Source organism: Trachemys scripta, chromosome 2 (assembly GCF_013100865.1).
Source record: "Trachemys scripta elegans isolate TJP31775 chromosome 2, CAS_Tse_1.0, whole genome shotgun sequence".
NCBI classification, from domain to species: domain Eukaryota; kingdom Metazoa; phylum Chordata; order Testudines; family Emydidae; genus Trachemys; species Trachemys scripta.
The window spans coordinates 25,376,410-25,401,049 of record NC_048299.1 but is presented as its reverse complement, the minus strand read 5'-3'; positions in this window follow the sequence as shown (position 1 = coordinate 25,401,049).

Below are 24,640 nucleotides of genomic sequence, written 5' to 3'. Positions count from 1 at the left end.
TAATTACTGAAAATCAACAAATTATCACATCAATTATGCAAAGAGGAGGTCTCCTGAAACATAGAGTGGTGTAATGCCCGGTGTGGCCTTGACTAAACTAGAAAAGTTGCACTGATTTAATTAAGTTGATTTTAAATTGATCTAATTGAATCCCTACAAACCCTTAATGTGGATTTAAACCCTAAACCCGTTTAACTTGCTTAAATTAGTTTATCTTCTGTTGATGATTTACCAGATTAAGCTAGACTGATTTAAGCAAAACTTAAACTGGTTTTCGTGGATCTACATTAGGGGTTTGCACCAGTTTAACTAGATTGACTTATTTGAACTACTGCAACTCTTCTGGTATAGACAAGCCCTGAGATGAAAACTAGCGTTTAGATTAGAAGGTCTCCATTTAGGTAGATGTAGAAACAACTCCCTGAATTCAAAAGATGCACAACTTGTTAGACTTTTGTTTAAGTAAGAAAAAGGAGAGGGGATGTTTTCACTTAACTCAGATAATCTGGGATGTACTTCCAACATACAGAAGATGGAGTTATTCTGCAACAGAAGATAAAGAACCAAGAAAACCAAGCGGAAGGGGGGAGGAAACCAAGCAAAAAGATAAGGCTTTGAAGGGAAAAGATAAGAACTGGACAGAAGCATAATGTGTCAATGCTAGCCAAAGGTGCTAAAGGGAATGAGAAGGGCTTTTGAAACATATCAAGGAAAAAGAAGTACTAGAGAGAAAGCAAGTCCAGTAATACACAAGAAGAATAAAATTAAGAAGAACTCTAAAATGGCAGGAAATACTGAAAGCTTCCTCCTTCCCTTCCCACCCCCCCACCCCTGCCATCTGACTTTAACAGGAAAAAAATGAAGAAATGTGATTTGGAGAGTTAGGAAGAAGACTATTAAAACACTACCGGAAATAAACTTAACTGGGCTAAAGTCTCATCTGGTGTCAATTAGCATAATTTCATTGACTTCAATAAAGATATATTGATGTATACCAGCGGAGGATCTGGACCACTTGCCTGTAATTGTTTGGGTCTCATAGAGCCATATTTTCTTAACATTAGATACTTCTTTCAGTTCTTTTCCAGGCTGGATCTGGGACCAGCTGACGTGTCTTCCATCAATTCCAGTACAACTGCCAGTTGCTCTACTTTCTCAGGCCAGTTCCTATATCAAGGTAGGGGAAAGCTAATTGAGCTTGGATGAAATGATTGCAGTCAGGTCCTCTTGGTATTTTATAACCTGCCTCAGCTTGGTTTTTGCTTTGCGAATAAAGAGTTGGGAGCAGTTAGCATTCTGAAAGTTCCATTTGGAGAAAAAGCGTAAAACTGCCTTTTTTTTGGTTCTTAAAAGGCGCTGGAAACGTCAGGAGAGCTGTTCTTATTGTGAAATTTCAAATTTCGAATACAACTTTCACCCTTAAAAGAGTGTCAATTGCCTGACACAACAAAATAATCAGTGGGGCATGATATTCCATTGTCTTTTAAGCAGGACTATCCATTGAAATCAGAGTGGACTTCTGCATTAAAAATGAAGCCACAGCAAATAAATAAGTATGACCCATTATTTGCAGTATTCAAGGTAATTGTTATAATAAGTATTGGGAACTACAAGGGAATACTACAGATAGTGGCAAATCCAGAGCTCAGTGCCTGGCCCAAGTAGACAAATCAAAAACTGGGCAAATGCATTTGGGAGTGAGGGAGAACAGGGGCAGGATCTCCTAGGCCACCTGAAGATCTGTGCAATGGTAGATGGACCAATCCAGCCCTCATCCCTTTCCCAGCAAACCCTTAAACCTCTTCTTAAATACAAGCGGAACACACACCTGATCAGATTCCCCCACCTTCAACCCTTTCTGTAGTGAAACTGCATAAGGCTTGCTTTCCAGGGTTTGTTTTGTGTGCATTACAACCACCCAGGCAGGCTGAACTTGCCTGCCTAGAAAAGAAACGTTATGTATTTAACTAAAGGTAGCTGAGTACATTTTCAAGGGTGACCACTGAACTTCCACATATCTTCTGGGAGGGGAACATTGGTCATGGCTGTAGTAGGAACTGTAGGCCACAGAGTTACCCTCCACTGATGTTAAAGGGCATAAACTCCATTGACTGCAGTCCATCAGATGAGGAACTGGCCCAGCACATTTTTCAAGTCTCAGGAAAGATACATTCAGCAAAATGAGAAAGATTTCAGCCCCACCGCCCAATAAGGGCACTCCTATAATACAGTGCCACTGTCTGCTTTTGATAAAGTATACCACTGTCTAACCCCCCCTCTCCCCGTTGTTGTAAATCTATATACATTGAACTGATTGAACTGTAACACTACTAGCACAATATGTTACTGTATTGAGGGCATTCTGCATAAGGATGATTATTTTTTAAAATCTTTAAAATAGCATATTTTTCTGATACTCTCCAATAATAGTTTTGCTTCACCATCTGTCTATCTAACTCCAGATTCTTTCTTTAAGGCAAGAAATGTAAGCAGTTGCAGATGGCATCAGAACCCAGAATGTCTGCAAAGATTTGCATGAGCAGGAAAGGCAGAGCATGGATAAGGTTACCACAAAATGGTTTTGCATACCAAATAGCAAAAACAAAAAAGAAAAGCACATTGAACAGTGCATTTGGTATTAAGCAAGATCACACTAGGCTATATTGTGTCATGTGCTATTAGGGAATGTATTTCATATAATATATTCAATATCCGTAAAGCAACAGAAAGTACTAAAGGACCTTTGCTTCCTGGCGTTCTGCAGATCCCCACAGGATCCGGAAGAACAACAAAAGTCTGTTATATTGATAACACCATTAGAACAAAGTTAATATTTGTTTGGCACAAGCTGGAATGGGCAATAGGGGATGCATCACTTGATGATTACCTGTTCTGTTCATTCCCTCTGAAGCACCTGGCATTGGCCACTGTCGGAAGACAGAATACTGGGCTAGATAGACCTTTGGTCTGACCAAGTATGGCAGTGGGGGGCAACCTGTGGCCCACGGACCGCATGCAGCCCATCAGGGTAATCTGATTATGGGCCGCGAGACATTTTGCCGACATTGACCATCCACAGGCATGGGCTCTCCCTCTCCTACCCCCCACATCGCTGTCTCCCCCTCCTCCCCCGCAGTTCCCAATGGCCGGGAATGGTGAACCGCGGCCACTGGTTGCTGCGGAAAGCCGTGCCTGAGGACAGTCAACGTCAGCAAAATGTCTTGCGGACCATAATTAGATTACCCTGATGGGCTGCATGCAGCCCATGGGCCGCAAGTTGCCAATCATTGCAGTATGGCCTTTCTTATGTTCTTAATATATACATAATACACAATTTATTAGTTTCATAGGATTTAATCTTGTAGGACTTCAGGGCTTCCCTGTTTTATGAAAAATAATTTGGTTTGGTGCATAGAAAATGTTGTCATCTAATAAATAATAATAAATTAATTAAAATAATGTCAACTATTTGATAGGAAAGTTTCAATATATAGTTGCATTAAGCTGACACCTCTATTACATTACGATAGCGCAAACAATCTGATTTAAAAGTACAAGTCATTTTCTCACTATCCAAAGCTAGAAGGAAAAAAGGAATAGTTGATCATGACTGGGAACCACAACTGACAACCCTTCAGTTTCTTTCAATTTTGGAACCCATCTTCTAGGTTGGAAGAGAATGGACCTATTATTGCCACTATTTGTCCCACAATCTCAAACAGAAGATAATTAACTTACTTAAACTGATGCTTCCAAAGATGTGCCTTGAGATTGTAGTGGAAATACCTTGATACATAAACAAATATATAATGTAGTCTTCTCTCCAGGCTGGTCTCTTGAGTCATGATATATAATATCAATCTTTATTAAACAAGAAAAATCTATTGTTCACAACAGCTATACACTACAGACAAATAAAGTGTTTTCCACACAGCTCAAATTTCAGATTGATCTTGCTTGTTTACCTGAGACTTCACTCTCTCTGGTACACTCTATAGCACATAGTGAGATCTAGTGAATGAACAGAATACTGCAAGGAAACATTTCACAGCTCCAACATCCTCTGGGAGGCTCAAGAATGATATTCACCTTCTTAATTCTCCTTTCTTGATTCTCTTAATATCTATCCTCTTGATCAAGAAGGGTTGGCTATAGCTTTTTCTGGAGGATACCAAGGGACTAAATTGAAACAAATGATTTATTTGACAAATTTGGCCTCTTTTTCTGTTCACTTTTACATGGCTCCTTGGAACTTTCCATTGGGAGGGAGGGATGCTAAGGCCTACAGTTATTCCACATACTTGTCCTAGTGGAATAACCCAAAGCCCAGCCAGTTACTTGGGCTGGATGCTGCGGAAAGGATTTGCCCATTCTTCTGCTGGGTTTTTACATCTTAATAGCTGATTACTGAGGGCCAAGTCCTGGTCCCAGTAAAGCTACAGGTGTTTAACCTCCTGGACTTTAGGCCTTTTCACTTTTTTGCTGCAAATTTCATGGCAGCTATATAAAGTCTATTCTTTCCTTTCTTCTGTAGGATTCTTCTCTTCTATTCCACAGCCATGAAACAGTTAAATTGTCTGTTTGGTAACTGAATTACTGTGACATTACCATTTCAGCATTGTGTGTAATTCAAATGTGCCAAATGTATTAAGGCAATTCAATCACATTGATGTGAACTTTGAATGTTTACCAGTTCATGAGCACTTGACCTATCTTTGACACTCCTGTTCTGTTTTTTGTCCCTATTTGGCTCTATCCTGATATATACCAGCATTTGAATCAATAGCAGCTTTTCAGCTGAATAGAAATGTACAGTTCCATTTGCTGCATTTTCATCACAGAACTACAGTGTCTTCATCAAGCTGTTGTGGAACAGCATGCAAAGCTGCTATTTTCATCACAGTTCATATGATACATGCAAATCAAACATCCACTGTCCAACCCCGTTTTTTTCCAGCTTTGAAAGATTCCAAGATACATTGCATGCATATCTACAAACTCCTATTACCTGCATTTGTCAAAGTCAACATTTTAAACAGATTTCCTGGAGTTTATGCACCCTAAATGATACTTTCGTGCACATTTTATTATTCCCTTGCCTGTAATTCCAATCAAATAGCAGTACTTACACACTCCAGTACATACTGGACTAAATACTACTCTCATTTATATGCATGCAATGAAATCAAACCATATAATATTTAAGTTAAAGGCTAAATCCATATCTAGGACATGAAGAGCAGATGCAATTTATCCCTGGACAATTGTAGCAGCATAGTTAAATTTCTGCTGTTCTTTGTGGATTTTAGTCATTTAAGTTATGTGGCTCCCTTTAACTATATTCAAAGAAGTCTGAAATGCAATCCAGTTATTTCACTGGGCTTACAAACTGGGGGAGGGGAGAGGGGAGAGAAATTGCCTGTGTGTCTTCCAAAAACAATCAAATACATTTTGCAAAACTATGCAAACAAACTATGCAAAACCTCATCATTGCACAAGTACATTTAGCTAAGCACAAGAAATTGAAAATGTCCACATCCATGTACTGCAATCTCATTCATTGTTACAGATGTTTTTGGTGAAAGAATACTGAATGACTTAACTGGGAATGTAGCTTACCCCTTGACTCCTCTCCAAACTCTATAGTAGATGACTTGCTAGTCCTACTGTGGCTTAAATTTCCTTCCACTTAATCTATTTCTCTAGTAGACTGCAGCTGTAGATATGTGACAGAAGAGTTATATTTGAGTGTGATATCAGCCCAGATGTTTTGGGTAATAGCAATAAGCAGCTTGCCAGGAGACTCAACCCTGTGCTAGTTTGTTGCTATCCATTCACTGATTCCTTATCGTAATGCTGCATAGATAAATACGGGTTTAAAAAATAAACATTACAATGATTTTCTTTGCAAGCCCCTGCAGTGAGTTCTACAATAATCATATTTTAGTTGAAGGTTTAAGCATTAACAATTTCAAAGACAGGAATTGTTTCTGATTTATGTCTTCTAAAACACAGTGTGCTTTCACATTTAGTAATAAAGCAGATCAGGAGCTCCCCAAATATTGAACTCTAACTAGCTGCTAATAAATTAGTATTCCAAAGACACGTATCCTTTAAATTAAATTTTCCTGCCCTCTTTGGAGGAGTTAATGGATAGGAATGTTCAGGAAATGTATGGTAGGGAGACAGGACAAAGAGGTGGGACCATGGGATTGTTCTAGGTATTACCGTTCAGATTGAAATGTGGACATTGTACAGAGGGCAACGCATTTATGATGGAGATTGTTATAGTCAACCACAGAGAGGCCATGTGACCAACGGTGAGATTCTGTGCTGCAGCTCTGAGAGGCACAACCTGGCTGCAGGCCTCACAACATGGGGGAGGTAGGGCTAAAGTGACTTTAAGGCACCCTTGTGTCCTCCTGATTCTGTACTTCCCTGGAGGCTGGCTAAATTAAAGCTGCCTTCCTGGACTGCTGGCACAGGTGCTGGGACTAGAGGTGCTGGGGCAGGGGCGCTGGAACGGGGGGAGCCAGGAGGCCTTGGCCCCATCACTTCTAAAAGTTGGGCTATGCCCTCTCATTTTTTACTGGCCCTAAGGGTGAACAATAAGGGAGGGGCAGAGAGGAGCGACCAGGGTGCGGGGTTTTGGGGGGGGAAGAGGCAGTATGAGAGCAGGGTCTCAGGGGAAGAGGCATTGCAGGAGTGGAGTCTCGGGGGAAGGAGTGGTGGAAGGGTAGATGCTCAGGGGAAGGGGTGGGGGATCGGGAAGAAGGGGTGGCACAAGGGCGGGGCCTCAGGAAGAAGAGGTGGAGCGAGAGCAGGGCCTCAGGGGAAGGGGAGGTGCAAGGTTGGATGCTCAGGGGAAGGGGTGGGGCAGGAGGTGGGGCCACGGTTCAGGCACTGGTGGCCCCCCACTTTTAAGGAGCTTCCACCATTCCTGGATGGGGATGCTGCTGCACTGCCTGACTTGAAGTGATTTCCATCATATACAGGATTTACAGTTTGGTTCAATGGTTCTCAGCACCCCCACTATACAAACTGTTCCAGAACCCCTGGCTGCCGAAGCATAACAGTGTTGCCCAGAATCTGCACAGAGTTACATGCTGTCGCTTTGTCCCTGACACTTCTCTCCTGACCCATCCCCACCCTCAGGCTGCTCCTAGAATATAACAGGGCCCGTGAGAGGATCCTCAGAGGACAACCTGCAGCTGACTGGCAGAATTTCTGCATGGGGAGAATTCCCACCAAGAAAAATTCCCAGCTGATCCAGGGCTTTTAGAGTCCCTTTTCACTGCCTTGTCTCATTCATTTGTCTTAGAGAGAACTGAATGGGGGTGAGGATCTCACTTATGGAATGGCCACATTTTAAGAAATTATATAGTCAGCATTTGGTCATGTTTAGTTCATTCTTTTCTACCTTTATTCCTAGGAATAGTGAGAACAACAGTGAGATTGAAATAACAGATTAGTTCTTCATTCTACCAGTCAAGCTCTGATCTCCGATTCTAAGGATAAGGGATTAAAGCAATAGTTTCCTGCAACTTGTGCCTAATTACAACAGTCTGCTCAAGTGAGAGGAAATAAATTGTATACTGGCTTTGTCTACACTTGCCCAGCATGAAGCAATGTAAAAGAGTGGGAGCTCAGACATTTGTGAGAATCTCTGACATACAGAATACCTCAGCAACACAAGTACATTACAGTAGTTTTCCAATGGCCTCATTGTGAATATAAGAATTTAAACCAAGTTACCAAAACAGATGTTCAACTAACTGGACTCATATGGCTGGACACAGCGGCTCATTGCCTGATTGTGATTTATGCCACTTTCTCTAGGTAGCACAAAAGAAGTGGCAAATTCTAAATCCGGGGTTTAAGTAGGATCAGTTGGGTGTGTTTATATAGTGCAGTGCGGAATGGACAGTAAACGTGTTATAAGCTGTCTCTGGAAAGGCACTGAGAAGGATATTAAATTCAAAAAAGCCTCAAAGGCAATCAGCAATGAGGGTTAAAACTGATGTAACAATTACCTTTCAAAATCTGTGGTTTCAGCCTTAAAGGAAGATGTCTGAAGAGTCAGTGCCCTGAAATGTGAACTGCCCACTGAAGTATGTGCATGCTCCTGCTCCCGCTGAAGTCAATGACAAAACTCTCAGTGACTTCAGAGGTGCAGGATTATGCCCCAGACTGGAAGAAATTCCTTACAAAGCAAAATGTTTTTTAAAATCTGGTATTTGCATGGCTAAACTATACAGGCAAAATCCAACAGGAACAAACCAATGGGCTGTTTACATATGATTTGTCATTGTACACTTGAATATGATTGCGTCTGTGCTACTTCCATGGAGGGAGAGGAGGAAGTGCCAATTTTCAATAGAGCCAATGACAAATTTCACAGGACAACATTATGTTTTATAAAGAGATTCTTTAGTGGCCAGTATCAAACTAACACCTTTTAGACTGATGCCTTTCTCTTCTGTCAGAGCCCTGACAATGCCGTAACTTTTTCCTGTACCCTCATTCCTACCCCAAAAAGACCAAGGACTTGAACATATTCACACCTCCCAGGTTTTCCTCTGCACGTGCCCAGTAAGTGAAAGAATTGGTGAGAAATATGTGATATTGGTGACTGAGGTTTGTGGCAAACGATCACTTCCTTATTTACTAAGACATTTGTGTCAACTCTGAAAAGAACCCGTTTACTGGCAATAAATTCATTTAAAAACAATCTTAATTGAAGGTTTGGAAAGGAAAAGGAAAGAAACAGCACAGCAGTAGAAAATTAGAGTAGCACAGGAACAAAAATAATGTACCTGATGGCAATATTTTGATAAGCATTTGGATTGCTCAGATATACCCTGATTCCACTAAGCATGTGCTAAACTTTGAGCACATTCTCCTTGCTGTCCTTAATAACTGTTCCTAGGAAACCATCTATTTGGGATACTTTCCAAGAAGTCACCATTTTATTTCATTGTGAAAGATTGTTGTAATTGAAGGAAGGAATGAGAAAGGATTCTTATAAGATTGTATACATGTTGGCATGTGCCATGGATGGAGTTCTAGACCTTGTGGAAAGGAACTGACAATGAATTGGGCATTTGTAATGGTGGTGTGTAATAGGAGATCTGCTGGCATGAAGGAGGTTGAGCCATTGTTTCTATGGCTACTTCCACACTTCCACATTTCCTTGGGTACTTATCAATGTACTGCTAACACATGTACCCCATACCTGCACTGAACATCCACACATGCTGTGCTGGGCACGGGTATACTCTGTGCACAGGCATGTACCAGTGTCCACACTGCCCCTTTTTGGTATGCAATGGTAGAGCTACCATTTCAGAGAAGGTATCCAAGAGTCCTTTGCATCACAGGAGACATTCTGGGAGCCTCCTTGTTGAGTGTTGTTGGTTCTGTATGCTACCTTCACATATCTGGTGACAGTGGCTTCTGGTCATCTCTCCCTTCTGCCACACTGTGTGGAAAACATGGAGCAAATCTATAATGATGTGGTTCTGCTCCTCCTCCTGCTTGCAGGGCAAATGTTCATGTGCTGCAGTACCAGATACTGGATGGAAAGGGTCCAGAAAAATTTGAGACCCCAAAGACAGCTGACTGAGAGGGTGAATGAGAATCCATTGTGATCCCATAGAATAGATGTCTTCAATGCTGGGATTGCAATGGTATACCCATAAGGAGACCACTGCTTCTGGTCCTGGACAACCAATATCATGTGGTGGGACCATATCGTCTTGGAAAGCTGGGATGACAACCAGTGGCTGCAGAATATCTCAGTGAGGTAGCAGACCTTCATTGAACTGTGCGAGCAGCTTGCAGCAACCATTCAGCACCAGACCACCGATTCTTGGAAACCCATAGCAATACAGAATTGGGTTGCTATTGCCCTTTGAAAACTGGCAACAGCTGACAACTACCCATCCATTGCAAACTGGTTCAGGATTGAGAAGTCAACTATAGGGGCTATGGTTGTACAAGTTTGCCATGCTATCAATATATGCATGGATGGTGGCCATAACCAAAGTCCCTGAAATTATAGCAGGATTTCAGAGGAAGGGATTTTCTACAGGGGCCATTGATGGAACACACATCACTATACTTTGGCCGCTGAAAGGGCCCAGTGAATACATGAACCAGGTTACTATTCACTCATCCTCCAAGGCTTAATGGATCACATGGGTCAGTTCATGAACACGAACATTGGACAAACATGAAAAGTCCATGACTCCTGGGGGCTCAGGACATTAAGATCATAACGCAGGGGGAAAGAAGGGACTTTATTTCCCAGAAATGATGTGGTTATGTATGGCATTTCTGTGCCAACATTTATACTGGGAGACCCCACTTACCTGAGAGGGCACAGGACAGATCTGATTTTCAAAGCCAGATCCCACCCATCTGAGAGTTTCAATCCTCTGCAGTCAATGTTAATGTACTATCTGAGAACAAACGCTTGGGTGAGGGCCCTCAAGGTTAACACCTTTGGCCCTGGTTTTGTGCTGCAGTCGGTTTATACCTACTTTAATGCTATCATTGGTCAATGGTTTTGTTATATGTTAACTCTGTTTCAGGGTGCTTTATGGAGAGCACTTGGGCATTGTTAAAGTAATTTAAAAAAAAGTTCTGTAAGGGTTTGGGAGGGACTTCACATATCCCTTCTTCACAATGTTTTCTGACAGCATTGCTCACCGCATTTAACAGGTGCTACGCATGAGTGCATTGCATATGCATTGCTCCTGGTGACTATTAAATGGAGGTAGGGGAGGAGGGATTGTAAAAGCACCATTCAGTGTCAGATATTTTTACTATTATTTTACTCTCATTTCCTTTGTCTGTACTGCCAATTTAAGTTGTTAGCAAAGCCATAAAGATGTTTCAGTTAACTTCTCTTCCGGTGTTTTGGACAGCAACAGTTGTATCACAGCCTACTTTATTGGCATGAACCCTCTTTTATTTCATTTTTTTTACAGCAGGAAATTTATGGCTAGGGATGGGGAAAGAATTCATTGTATTCAACTTATTTACAGAAGTCACCGTCATGAGCTGTGAATCTTCCCAAACGTGGGAAATTTCATGTTGATCATATTTGCAAAGCAAGGTACACAAAGTAACGTGATCAGTAACTTGTAGTTACAGGCATACATTGAACATAGAGGTAAAACAGTTCGTAATAGGAACAACTGATATTTACTGAGAAGGGGGTAAGCATTACTGTCTGTGGACACATCTCCTTGCCATTCCCCTCACCCTGACAAGTGGGGTATGGCTGCAGGACAGTGTGCAGGGGGACAAGCAGGGATGTCTGATGTGTGGGGTTTCGGTGCCAAACACAGGCTGGGCTACAGGGATTGGATCAGGCTCATCATTCCCCTCCTGTATGCCCTGGACGGGGGTTCACCTGTGAGAGGTTTTGGGTGCCGGTAGAGGCTGTTGTTAGGTTGCCAACTTTCTAATTTCTGAAAACCGGACACTACAGCAGGAGTGCCAGAACCTTCCCCCAACCCTCTCTTCCCTCTGAGGCCACACTCTGCCTCTTCCTTCCAAGCCCCCACCCCTGCTCCACCTCTGCCCCCTTCCCCGTCTCTTCCCCAAGGCACCGCCCTTACTCCATCTCTTCCCTCAAGGCGCCACTCCCTGCTCACTCCTCTCTCCTTCTTTCCTTCCCCATTGCTTGCTGCTCTCCTCCCTCCCCCTTCCTTGTCACTCGATCCTCTCCACCTCTTCTCTCCCCCCCATCTGGGCTCCCTCTACTCCAGAGCTGGGACAGGAGCTGCTAGGGTGACCCCAGATGACAAGAATAAAATATCAGGACACATGGGGGGGGCAGCCCCAGGCTCACAGCCCCCGCCCCATTGGAGCCATGGGGGAAGGGGGATACACAGCCTGAGGAAGCTGCGGGTTGGGGCACATGGCCCCAGCTCCTGACGCAGCCCCACCGTTGGTCAGGGGCTCACAGCCCCCACTCCAGCCCCGCTGCAAGTCTGCGGCCCCCGCCACAAGCACATGGCCCTGGCTCCCACCCACAGCCCTGCCGCAAGCCGCGGGCACAGGGCCCCAGCCCCACTGTTTACCTGAGGGACAGTTACCACCCACTGGGAAGCACCTGGCAGGTTCCTCTGGCTCCTAGGGTCAGCAGCGGCCAACTGGGTCTCCACTCCATGTGCTGCGCCTGCCACAAGCACTGACTTCAGCTGCCATTGTCTAGAAGCTGTGGGGTTGGGACTTACTTGGGGGCGTAAGTAGCACGCAGTGCCCCAGGGTCAGGGGCAGCCAGGGGGGGTCTGCGACCTATCTTTGCCTACAGCTCCCATTGGTCATGATGGAGCCAGCGCTTATGGTAGGTACAGCACACAGAGACACCCTCCCCAGCCGCCCTTGTGCCCAGGGGCCACAGGGTCCTGCTGCCCACCATTTCCTGGTAGCCACCCCAAATAAGCACTGCCGGGACCCCAGGTGAGCGTTCACCAGTGTACTCCTCCAGCCCCGAGCCAAAATATTGGGACAAATGGCGTCCCGACCGTACATCAGTCAGGACATGGGACAAACAACTAAATATCAGGGCAGTCCCAATTTTAGCAGGGCGTCTGGTCACCCTAGGAGCTGCATCCCCTGACGTGAAGCCTGTCTGTCCACAAGATGCAGGTAGGAGACAGCCCCGGCTGAGCAGGGGCTGGCGTGGGTTGATGACCCAGTGTTCTTCCCCTCCCCGCCTCCCCCGGCCCACGGTAAGTGGACTTTTGGTGTCTGGTCAGTACATCTGACCGGACACTATACAGGTCCCATTTTTGATTAGACTTTCTGGTAAAAAAACAGATACCTGGCAACCCTAGATGTTGTGCCAGGTGTCCAGCATGCTCCTCCCTTGTGGGAATGGAAGTGGAGTGAGATTCATCATCTCGGCATCCGCCTGCATGGCTGCTGTAGGAGGAGTAGTGAGAGGAGGAAGAGGAGGAGGTGCTGCATGTTCCTAGAGAGGAGCAATAGCCATGGCAGTTGCATCAGCGTGGTCCTGTTCTTTCTGGGCGTACTCCTACTCCATGAAACAGTTCGTCAGTGCCTCCTCCTGTCCAAGAGCCTGATCTTCCCTTGCCCTAAGGAACTTGAATTGCTCCTGGCTCCTTCTGTCAACACAAACAATGCTTCTCCTCTGCCTCTGCTATCTCTGCAGTGCTGCTCCTGCCCTACCAGTGGAATGGTTTCCCCGTCAGAATCCTGGCAAGTCAAAGGAAAGGCTAGCATTATATTTCATTTCTCCTTTGAAGAAGCCTAAGAAATCCCCCCATATAATATAACTGTGCTGCTGAAGAGCAAGTACTGATACTTTATAGCATCCCAGAAATGCTGCTGTTACAGCCTTCAAACAACTCTTTGAGGAAGGAGCTGAGATACCTGCAGTGCTGTTATCAAACTGTTGCACCGTTTATAGTGCAACAAGGGCCAATTGAGATAGGGTGAAGTTCCTTTTGGGGATTATGTTACTAGTTACCAATTTCTGCTTTTAAAGTTGGTCATCATTTGAAGAAAATAGCAGTATTCAAAGTACCAGAATGGAAAAGGGAAGTGGCTTTCTAGTCCTGTGGAGGATATCTGACCATCTGTGCCAGAGAGATACTTCTGCTAATGATGACGACCCTTCTACATATTGTTGATTGGAGGGGCATGATGAACTATGAAGGTGGACCAAGACCAAGCACATGTGCCCTGCTATTAAACCTGAAGAACCAGCCTGAATTTCTGCAACATCAACAATTTGCTGAATTATGCTTACAGGACCGGCAGGCAATTCAAGAGGAAAATGCCTGTATTCTAAGCTAGCATGGAAGAGGAAAAGAGAACCATAGAAAACATCCACCCTTCCACAATCCTCCCCCAGACTTGCCAGAAAATCCAAGCCCTGTGTCCAGCGAACAGCATTGAAAGGGACAGAGAAACAGAAGTCACACTGCAAGTGTATTTTCTTCCCCGAACTTTTGGATGAACACCACTCCATTGTTAAGGGACACAGCATTCTGTTTGTGCAACCACCAGAGTGGATGCTTCAACCACCCCACACTCTTCCAGGTTTCTGCAGAATGGCACAGCTCAGTGCAGGAAAAGGACAGAGACCTGGGACTGGGTAGGGTGATAAACATCTGAAATAGTCCAGGGAGAATTGACTGCTATCACATTCCTCAGGCAATCAAATGGCTCCATTTCCCTTCTCAGACCCAGGCAGGCCCACACATAAGCAACCAACCACCGCCACCCCTCTTCTGCATGGCTCCTGTTCACGAGGGGAAGGAAAGACACGGGAGGGAAGGAAAGGGGTGGTGTTGGGACTTTGCACAACCATAAATGTCATAAAACTGCTCTTTCCCTACCTGGTTCCTTTAGAATCTGCCACCTCTCTGTTCCCCAATCTGCACTGCCCAGGAACTACAGCTGCCGGAGCTCTGGCTGAGAAATACACAGACATTAGTAATCTGTTATAGCATCCAATATATGCTTTACAATGGTTCAGGGGATTTAAATAAAATCATTGTTTTATAGCCATGTCTTACTCATGGACCATGTTGGAGTGGAGTGGGGAGGGAGAGGGATGGGCAGCTTCATGCATGTATTACTGCAGCAGGAGAGAATATTTCCAAGGAGCTTGGGGGTGTATTGTAACTTACCAACCTTGAATTCTGGTTCCTGCAGTGGCTCGAGGTCCTCCTCAGGCTCCTTAAAGGGGGTGCCCGCAACCGCGTCCGCTGGGCAGAGGTGCAGAATCATAGGCTCCTCTTCCTGCAAACCTTCTGCAGCTTCCTCCAAGCTCCCTACTGCCTTCTTACCCTGCCCCTCATCAGCATCTTGTCATATGATGAGGCTGGCAGGGTTGAGGAGGGGGTCATGAGTCAGTTCAGGCACCATACTTGCAGCCCTGGAGAGCACTCAGTACAGCTTATAGTACCATGGGCATGTGCTAGGTCCTCTCCTGGAGCAATTGTTGGAGTCCTTCATTCTCAGGTACAGAAGAGTACTGGGACAGAGTCCGGTGAATGACCACCTCCTCCAGCTCCCGTGAAATCTCCCAGTACAGGTGTATGCTCCGAGTGAAGTTATGAAGGAGGGTATATGCCAACCATTGATCAGCACCCGGATGTGCTCCAGAGACCAGGGATAGCTCCTGGCACATGATCCACGGTTGCCTGTGCTGATCAACAGAGGTTAGGGGAGAACTGATCTGAAGTGCTCAGTGCAGATCACTACTGCCATTGGCAATGAGGGGTCAATGATCTTTATACCTTTGAGTAAGGGTCAGGCAGCAAAGGGATCAGTGCACAGTGTGAATGAGCCTGGGGGACTATCAATTCCCTGATCCTTATCCCTGTTCACATTGCACTGTAGAAAGGATCCAGGGTCGTGCCACTGTAGAGGCATGTACATACCCACACCTCTCATGCGTGCTAGCTTTCACACAGTGCGGTCTCCTTCAGGAACATGCCTCATGGCTTCAGAGGTGGACAATAGAAGGGTTATGGCACAAAAATGCACATATAACCATGTACAGTCACAAGTGTAGACATAGCCTGTGTATATTATGGTAAAACCTACAGACCCCAACCAAAATCCAGACCCCACAGTATAAAACACGAAATCAAAGACAGTCCCTACCCCCAAAAGCTTACAATCTACACAGACAAGGGTTGGTGAAGGGGAGCAGAAGCACAGGGAGGTGATTTGCCAAAAGTCGCACAGCAGGTGAGTAGCAAAGCTGGGACTAGACCCTATGTCTTGTGACTCCCGCATCTCTGCCTTATCCACTAGGTCATGCTAACAAGCAAGCCAAAAAGCAGCACGCCCTTGACAATTAGCCAGGTAGCAGCATCCAGACCTACCAGCACAAGCAAACACTCAATACTTGCCCACTGTTATACTACTGACTTCCAGGAAACAGGGTCAGTGACAGAATAAAGGATCTGGAAACAAACTGGAATGGAAGGAAGGGGCAAAAGAGGAGGGAGAAGGGAAGAATGGAGAGGAGAGGGATTAAAGACTGCATTGAATAGAGCTGTGGGATCTCCTCAGGGTAGATTTTGTCTGCTTTGCTTTGAATCAAACACAATAAGATTTTTTACCTGCTTCTTTAATACTAACAGTACTTTGCAATTCTATAGCTCCTTCCATCTCAGGATTTCAAATCACTTTGCAAACATTAATGAATTAAGCCTCAGAATTCTCCTCCGAGGTAGATGAACTGTCTTTGAGTGCTTCCCTTTGTAAGTCAATTTTAGCTACCCACTTTCAAATGTCACCAGCCTCTACTAGAATGAGGGAACAGGAGTAACAGGGCAAACTATATTTTGAACTTAGTCAATGAAAGCATTGATTTTTCAGTAGATAGTTTTCCCATTCTGACATTTAATGGAAACACAGTAACCCAAATACATTCAAAATGGGGCTGCTGTACTAAAAAATACATGAAGGTCTTTATTTAAAATCAACAGATAACTTCAAAAGAAAAAAACTGACAAATATTTTTGTAACGTGAGTATTGCCACAGTGTCTTATTAATATGGTAAATAATCATATTGCACACACATTTTAACACATGGTTACTTTGAAGTCATGCTTCAAAGTAGACAAGAGGGGCTGAAGGGTTTGCTGTAAACTCCATAGTGGGAAGCATTCAGTATTTCAACCTATTCATCTGCCATTCTCCTTACTTATTTATAAGGTATAAGAAATCAAATATCCCACCCCATCATGTTACTTTATAAAGCACTGACATATTTATTTTTATAGAAAATGTGCAAAGAGATGAATGCACTGTGATGAATAAATATAGTTAGAAGGATTAAATGCCAGTAATAAATCTCTTTATCATGGACCCTTTTAAGTCAAGCTCACTCGCTGAGACTATAACATCAAGTGTCACCTATATCATTGATATTGGAAATACAGCCTTGCAGAAATTCATGTCAGCCTAGCTTTCTTTTCAAAGCTGACTACCACTAGTTTTCATTATCTCTCTTCTCTCCATTTATGCCATGTATCTAACTGGTATCCCTTTCAGAATGGTAGCCGTGTTAGTCTGCTTATGCCCAAATACATTTGTTAGTCTCTAAGGGTGCCACAAGTATTCCTCGTTCTTTTTGCTGGTACCCCTTTGGCAGCTTCAGCTAAAACTGAGTGAACTCAGCATTTTTTTTAAATACTGCTGATCCATGGATTGTAATTAGACAGATTGACAATGCTAATATCAGTGTGCTGAGCTGTAGCACGTAGCTTTACCAGAAAGCTCCACCCCATGAATCACTAATGTGTCCTGCTATAATTTACCCCTGGGGACTGATAGCCATCTGTGTGTGCTGTGTGAATCATCTCCCTGCTATCCAGTGTCAGTTGCTGGCTCATAAAGCTGTATTGAGTTACTTATCGGGCTGACTACACTCCCTTTTTTCTTGTTTATTTTTAAATGAGTGGCATTCAGACAGACAATCCAGAACAAGGCAATAGCATTAGCCATGTTCCAAGATTACTGCCGGTTCCCATTAATTAGCAGATTTTACAACGATGGAAGTGCATTATGATGTGTCTACCACTGGGCAACAAAAGGAGTGTTAGCCAAAATCCTGCTCACTTTACTAAAGTAGTCTTTGTCACACAAATAATTCCACTGGATTCAATGACATATGACAGTAAGAATTACTCATGTAAGCAAGGTGAGCTGGACTTGTCTCTCTTTCTTTTCACAAGGATGCAATTAGCATTGCATTATTAGTATGCTATAGTTAACCTTGGAGGGATTCCATTTTTATTGGTAAATGTTGGGAAAACATCGATTTCATCATATGCATGCAAACCGATAAAAAAAAAAGTGTTTCCATCAATAATAATCAAAATTTACAGATAGGCAAAGTAAGAAAAATGCTGTTTGAGAAGTTATTAGATTTAAGGATATTTCCTTGGTATATTTTGACATGGGCTGTTGACAATAAAGCTATAGCTTTATAAAGCTTAAACTTTATGAATCTCAATGTCTACTGTCATTAAATAATTATTGTCTGACCCTCCATTGTCCGACACCTTCCCATAATATTCCGTAACTGTGAACATTTAAATCCCCCAAAATAAAAAGTGCTTAAAATAAACATTGATGTTATCCATTGAAATTATAAAAAAAAATTAAAATTAAATTCTGCCAAGCCTACCTATAGTTCATGGACACGATCATAAAAAACTTCAGCCCTAAGATAAGCTGCTTGTAAAGTTGGCATTGTGGAGAGGAGCTAAGAGGTACCTGATGAGATCTGTATTTTAAACCTCTCATCTCATTTACTTTCTTTCTGAATTCTATTTAATGCAATATTTGTCTGTGAAAAAAAAAAAAAGGCACCTAAAGTGATTGCACTCGTTTGTGCTTTGAGGGACTGATTTGCTTAAGATTTATGCATCAGGATGCTGGAATTAAAAAGGTCTGTGATGTTTTATAGAACAAGTAAGTGCCATTGTATGAATATATAAACAGCTCTTTTCTGCTTACATTACACAATGGCAGTGCATAGAGTGCTATATGCTGGCTTGCTTTGCTTTGAAGCCATCTTTGGTGCAACAGCAAAAACCAGAAAATTGAGTGGCTAGCCACGCCCTCTACCCCCAGATTAAATTATGCTCTAATATTAAATTTGTTAAAATATGGTATATGCTGATAGTGCAAAGACAGTTGCATCCTTGTGGAAGTATTGTAGCTGAGTTCCTCTGTCTAAGCTGAAATGCTTTAATGTGCATTGGCAAACAAAGTGGACAAGGCAGATAAAATATGTGACAGCAAGAAACAGATAAGAAAAATGGGAATTGTCTAGCTGAAAATGGGACAGTTGGCATATATGAGGGTAGAGATGGAGAGCATTGTTATAAAAGTGCATTGCAGTAATGAAAACACTGGTAAGTGTAGAAAAAATTCAATGGTTTTGATCATGCAGAATCTGTGAACCACACAATTTCAGTCAAAAGGCTATAAGCTATTTCTTTGGGGTTTGACCCAGTCACTTTAATTTGCTCCTGCTGCTTCTGCAAGAATAGTGCTGAGGAAGTGGTATATCTAAAGAAAAGAAGGAAATCAACATGACCTATAGAAATACCTCAAAAGTGGTGTGTTCTGTTAAGTAAGCAACTAATTCTTTCTCTGTTTTCAAACTTGCTTATTCATAGAGACTTTGAGTAGAGAATGTTCTATTGTCATCAATTCTTTCTTCAAAATTTGGAAAGCAGAAAAGAACTGGAACACATCAGTAGCATAAGTATTCATGCCTTAGTTACAACAGCTGTTTCCACAAAGGAATTAGGCAAATCTTTGTAACAGATATGCTACTGATTAGCAAAGTGCGCTGAAAACATATTCTCTGTAAGCATAAATGCCAAGAACACATAAGGGTTTAAAGGCCAAATTCAGAGGTGACATGTAACATTAAATCAGCCTCCATCATAGGTACATGCAGAACAAAGTGGTCATAAAGCTGCCCTAAAAGGCCAGTTGCGTATTTCCTTGTTGTAGGGGAATCCTTAGGTGGCAGACAGCCAATATAGGTGGCCCTATTCCACTGTCTCACAGCCCCCCTTATGGGATGTGCAGTGTGTGCAGAGTGCTACTGTAATACAGCAAGGCCTAGATGGCATAATGTCACCTTGGAGGCCATTACTAGCTGGTGAAAGTAAGGCTGCTCTAAGTTCTACTGGAGCTGAACCCAGCCCCTGATTGGCTTCACGATCACAGGAGTACAAATCTGGAATGAAGCCACATTTGCCCCCACAGTCCAAGTCCTACAATGAACACAACTGTGCTGGAACAGGGAAGCAGCTTCAAAAGTTTATATATGCTGCAAGAACAAACTACAGTGCTAACAAGTGCCACTGACTCTGCCACTGTCCATAAGTTAGGCTATAATTCTGTCACAGACTTCATGGAAATGGTGAATTTGAATAAAGCTGGTAAAATGCCCTTGAACTTAGTAAAATTCCTCCAAACTGAGTGGTGTTGTGACTTAGCGCATGGGCCACACCACCATTCAGCTTTGGTACATCCACCTTTTCATAGACAGAGATGGAGGGTGGAAGGGTAAATTGATTGGCCTTGCAACCTAGTACATCGGATCACATTCCCACGTAGGTTTGCAGTGTCTGCCTCTCTGTAAATGGAGAAAGGGGGCAGACATGCTACATTTGATATCCCTGGAATTCTGTGCAATTAAAACAAAAATAAATATTTTAGTAAAATAAAATATTTATAAGATAGTAAAGGTAGGACTTTACATTTAAGTTCTTAAAAGTCAAGAGATGAGATAGTTACGGTTTTCATAGTAACTCAGCCATGTTGCATATAATTTATATTTTCACTGCTATTTTCTTATGTACCTTGTATGTTAATGTTGAGTTTTTACTAGAGCTGGTTTGAAAATATTGGTTTGAATATTTTCAAACAAAAAGCAGGAATTGTATTCCACTAAAACAGTTGTTAGGGGGGAAAAAATCAGGCTTTTTGACATGGTTTAACCAGGGCTGGCTCGAGGCACCAGCCCAGCAAGCAGATGGTTGGGGCAGCCAAGGGGGTAAGGGGCGGCACGTCGGGCTGTTCGGTGGCGGATCCCTCTCGGAGGGAAGCACCTGATGCCAAATTCCCACCGAAGAAGAAAGCGGCACAGTGGAGCTGCCGCCGGAGTGCCGCCGATCGCAATTGCGATCGCTGCTTTTTTTTTTTTCCGCCACTTGGGGCCTGGAGCTGGTCCTGGCTTTAACTGTTAAATGTATGGCTCTGAAATAAATAACTAAGATAAAACATACAGAATGAGCAACATTGTCAAGTTAAACATTACTATGGGAATCTTAACCTTTTTGTTTGCTTACTTTTTAGCTTTTAAATCCCCAATTGGATGCACATTTTATGCATTTTAACATGTGTACCTTGCAACTAAAATGAGACACAAGAAATTAACGCTACGGCATTTGAATGAGTGTAGCATGAAAAAAGACAACACATGGAAAGAAAGAAAGAATAAGAGAGATCAGGGAAACAGTAATACCATGGAATACTGATCATTGATATTACTGTGTCATTTCAGGCCACCTGACCAATATATGAAGCTGTAAGGGTCCTTCTTTCCTGAGTAATTCATCACAGTTGTGAATCAAAAATATCTTTAATAAAGAATATGGAGTTTTGGCATTGTCCTGATGTTGAGTTCAAAAAAAGATAACAAAGCCCAGAAAGGGCTCATATTTCATTGTGCATTATCTAAGAAAACCTTCATGCTCTTGCAATAATAGTATTTAGCTAAATTGTTTATTTAAATGACATGGACTAATGATTCAGTTTTAAGGGGGACTCGGTCAAGCTATTCCCAGGTGGTGTATGCTCCCTTGGGCTCACAAGCAGCTGCAGCAAGTTAGATCCAGTTTCCCCAGTGCTAGAGAGGGGAACAAAGAACTGAGTGACATAACTCTCAATCTGAAGGACCGTTGGTATTACAAAGCGTGATGATCTCTGCATTTTAGGGTATGTCTATGCTTAAATGTAAGCCCAGGGTTAGTAGAACTCAAGTTAGCAGACCCTGGGTTTATTAACCTAGGACTTGAATGTTTACATTGATTTGTAACCCCAGGTAAGGAATTGTGGAACCCTGGGTCCCAACCTGGGGCTCCAGCATCTATACTGCATTATCCAGGCCAGAGTCCAACCACCCATATCCCAGACTTCCTACATCCTCCACAAACGTGGCCACTCTTGCACTTTGTTCATGGTGCAGTGTGGGTGCAGTGACAGTCCACCAAACTTGAATGTCCAGTCTGTCTATGGGATTGTGGGATACTCTTGGCAGATTCCAAGAGCCTGAGTCTAATGGGGCTGTGTCTACGCTGCAGTGCAGTAGGACTTGAACCCTGGGGGCTGTCTTGACTCAGGCTAGAACCCCCCACACCTTCTGAGGGGTCCAAGCCCCTTGGTCCAAGCCATGGATTAACATGAATTATGTGTAGGTGGAAGAGGGTTTAGGATTGAGCTCAAGTCTGGACCCTGGACTAACACTACAGTGTAGACATACCCTTACCATCTTTTGCCTCTGTGCTAGTAATATATGGAAATTAATAGAATTCACCCACTTCAAAGATACTGCAGCCTTCAACAAACACTGAACTTAATTGGTGAAAATGAAGGCATAGTCTTCACTCCTGATTCTATAGCTCAATTTCCAGGGAAATGTCCCTGTAATCTATAGCCTGGGAGTCTGATCCACTACCAGTAGAAGTCTTGTTATTGACATTAAGTGGGCATTGGATCAGGCCCTGAAGAAAATTTCTCCCCCTCGTGAGAACAAAGGGCCTTCTCCTGCAGTTGTGATGATACATGTATTCTATTCTTGCTGTGAAGAACACTGAACAAAAGTCAGCCTTGTACTAAAGGCCTATAGTTTCTGTAGTCATGTTCTAATCCTGTGAGAAATCTGAGCTTTCTTAACCTTTACTTTGTGTAAAGGGAGATAGGGGTGCTGCTACCTCAACTGGAATGGGATCCTAAGGATTTTGGATTGCCATTTTATAATATTATTTGATCTTTTTCATTCTTCTCCAAGTTTCAGTAGCAGGACACATGTGGCTCATTACATCTTGGAACAGGCTCCTGGAAAGCCAGCTTGCTGGATAATATGAAAGAGTTGGTTATTTGAGAATAATTCATCATGGAGCAAGAAGAGAGAATTCTCTCCACTTTATTCAGCACAATTTTAGGTCACAGCAGCTCTGGCTTCATTTCATTACAAACTCACATTTTTCCATAACACATCACCTTAAGGATTCCACATGGAGCGGGGCCTACACACGTTGTAAATGTCATTGCACAAGCTTTATACCCTGAAATGCAAAACCTTACTCATCACGCAAACACTTCCAGGCTGGTACAGTTAATCCGTCTCTCTCTCCCGCTGCCTCCCATGTCCCAGGTTAAAAGATAGATTTAAAGAAGCTTTAGCCTGGATCTTTTAAAGGAGTCTCACATCTGTGCAAGTGGCAACATCCTTGCAATGTGATGGAAGCAGGAACAGACCAAGAGAGAAAAGAGAATGGCAAAGCATACTTTCTTAACAGAAAACGTCCATGGAGCCAGAGGGTGTTAGTAGGTCATCATGATGGAAATTAAGAAAATGATGGTGATGAGCAAAGTGGTTCAAAAATTAAACAGAGCTTTTGAGCACAGATTGTTCTTTGAGTCTATTTAATATGAATTTGGCTTCTTGCTCATAGATTGGGCAAAGTGTCCTCAAGACAAATGCACATGTGCCAATGTTCCACTAGAAAATTAAGAGCAAATGCTAAGGGAGATAAGGAGTGCAGAGCTTTTTTATTTTGCCCTGTACCTATTTTCTTTTCCACTTGCTGACCTGTGGCACATTTTTCAGCCAGCAAAGTTATGCTTGAGATGGAAACAGACGCCATGTCATGGAGCTATATTATTTGCATGTCAGAGCCCTTACACATATCAAGAGCTTTTCATATATCTTGCTTCTCTTTTACTGTCTAGCAGAAAATCAACACAGTTCAATCTTCTAACATCAGTTAAGACTCTCAGTCAAATATTTCAGTTACTTTTTAAAGCTGCACTTTCTCATTTTCTGTTAGTTTAACAAGAGGATCAGTTCATTTGAAATTGCATAGCTATAAACATCATTATTGATAAGAATCAGTAAAACAGAATGTTTAGCTTTGTTATTTGATTTCTTATGCAGTCAAAGCTGCTTTTTTCCATAATGACTACTATACTAAAGATTTTATCTTACTGCAGATTATTTTTACAGTATGTCTTTGATTTAAGTATGCTAGGCATTTTGATGAATATGAATAATGTAGAGCTGCATCATTTATAATAAAAAGAGAGGACGGTATAGTTGTTTGGAGTCCTACCATGTGTGAAATGAATTTGTTGATCTCAGTTTGTTTTCCAACAGACAGATGTCCTCACTGTAAATCTACTGCCACGGAGTGCACCCTTACTGGCATTCCCAGGATAGAAACCACAATACCATCTAACTTCTAGGGCTGGTCTCCCTTATTTATCACCATAGCTCAAGATTTAGCAGGCCATAGGACATTCTTTCCATTTTAGAGTTTGCTATACTGATTCCAGAGTTTTTTATCTATAACATTCATTCCATGGTATGAGTTATCTGTAATCATTTTTGTCACCGTCCTGACAGATGAGAAATCTGGAAATAAAATAAATTTAAAAATCTACACTGAGTGTAACTTTGTAGAGGTGCTTTATAGATTTCCTGTTGGCATATCAAGTACAAGAGGAACAGCAAATAAAAGAATATTGTGAAGTCTATTTTGGTAATTTGAGGTAGTTAAACAAATTGTTCTGTCCCTGTGCAAATTACAATAAATGAGAACAGATTATTAATATGGTCTTTTAAAATTCATACATTTGACCATAAGAGCTTTTCCACAGAATAGGTTATTCTGGAATAGTCAGTTGTGAGTAGCTATTCCTGATAAGCATCCACACATGAAGTTATTCTTTCAGAATAACAGTGCTTTACGACAAATTAGCTTAATCATTTTGGAAATAGATTAAACTAATTCAGAATAAAGCACTCTTATTTCAGAA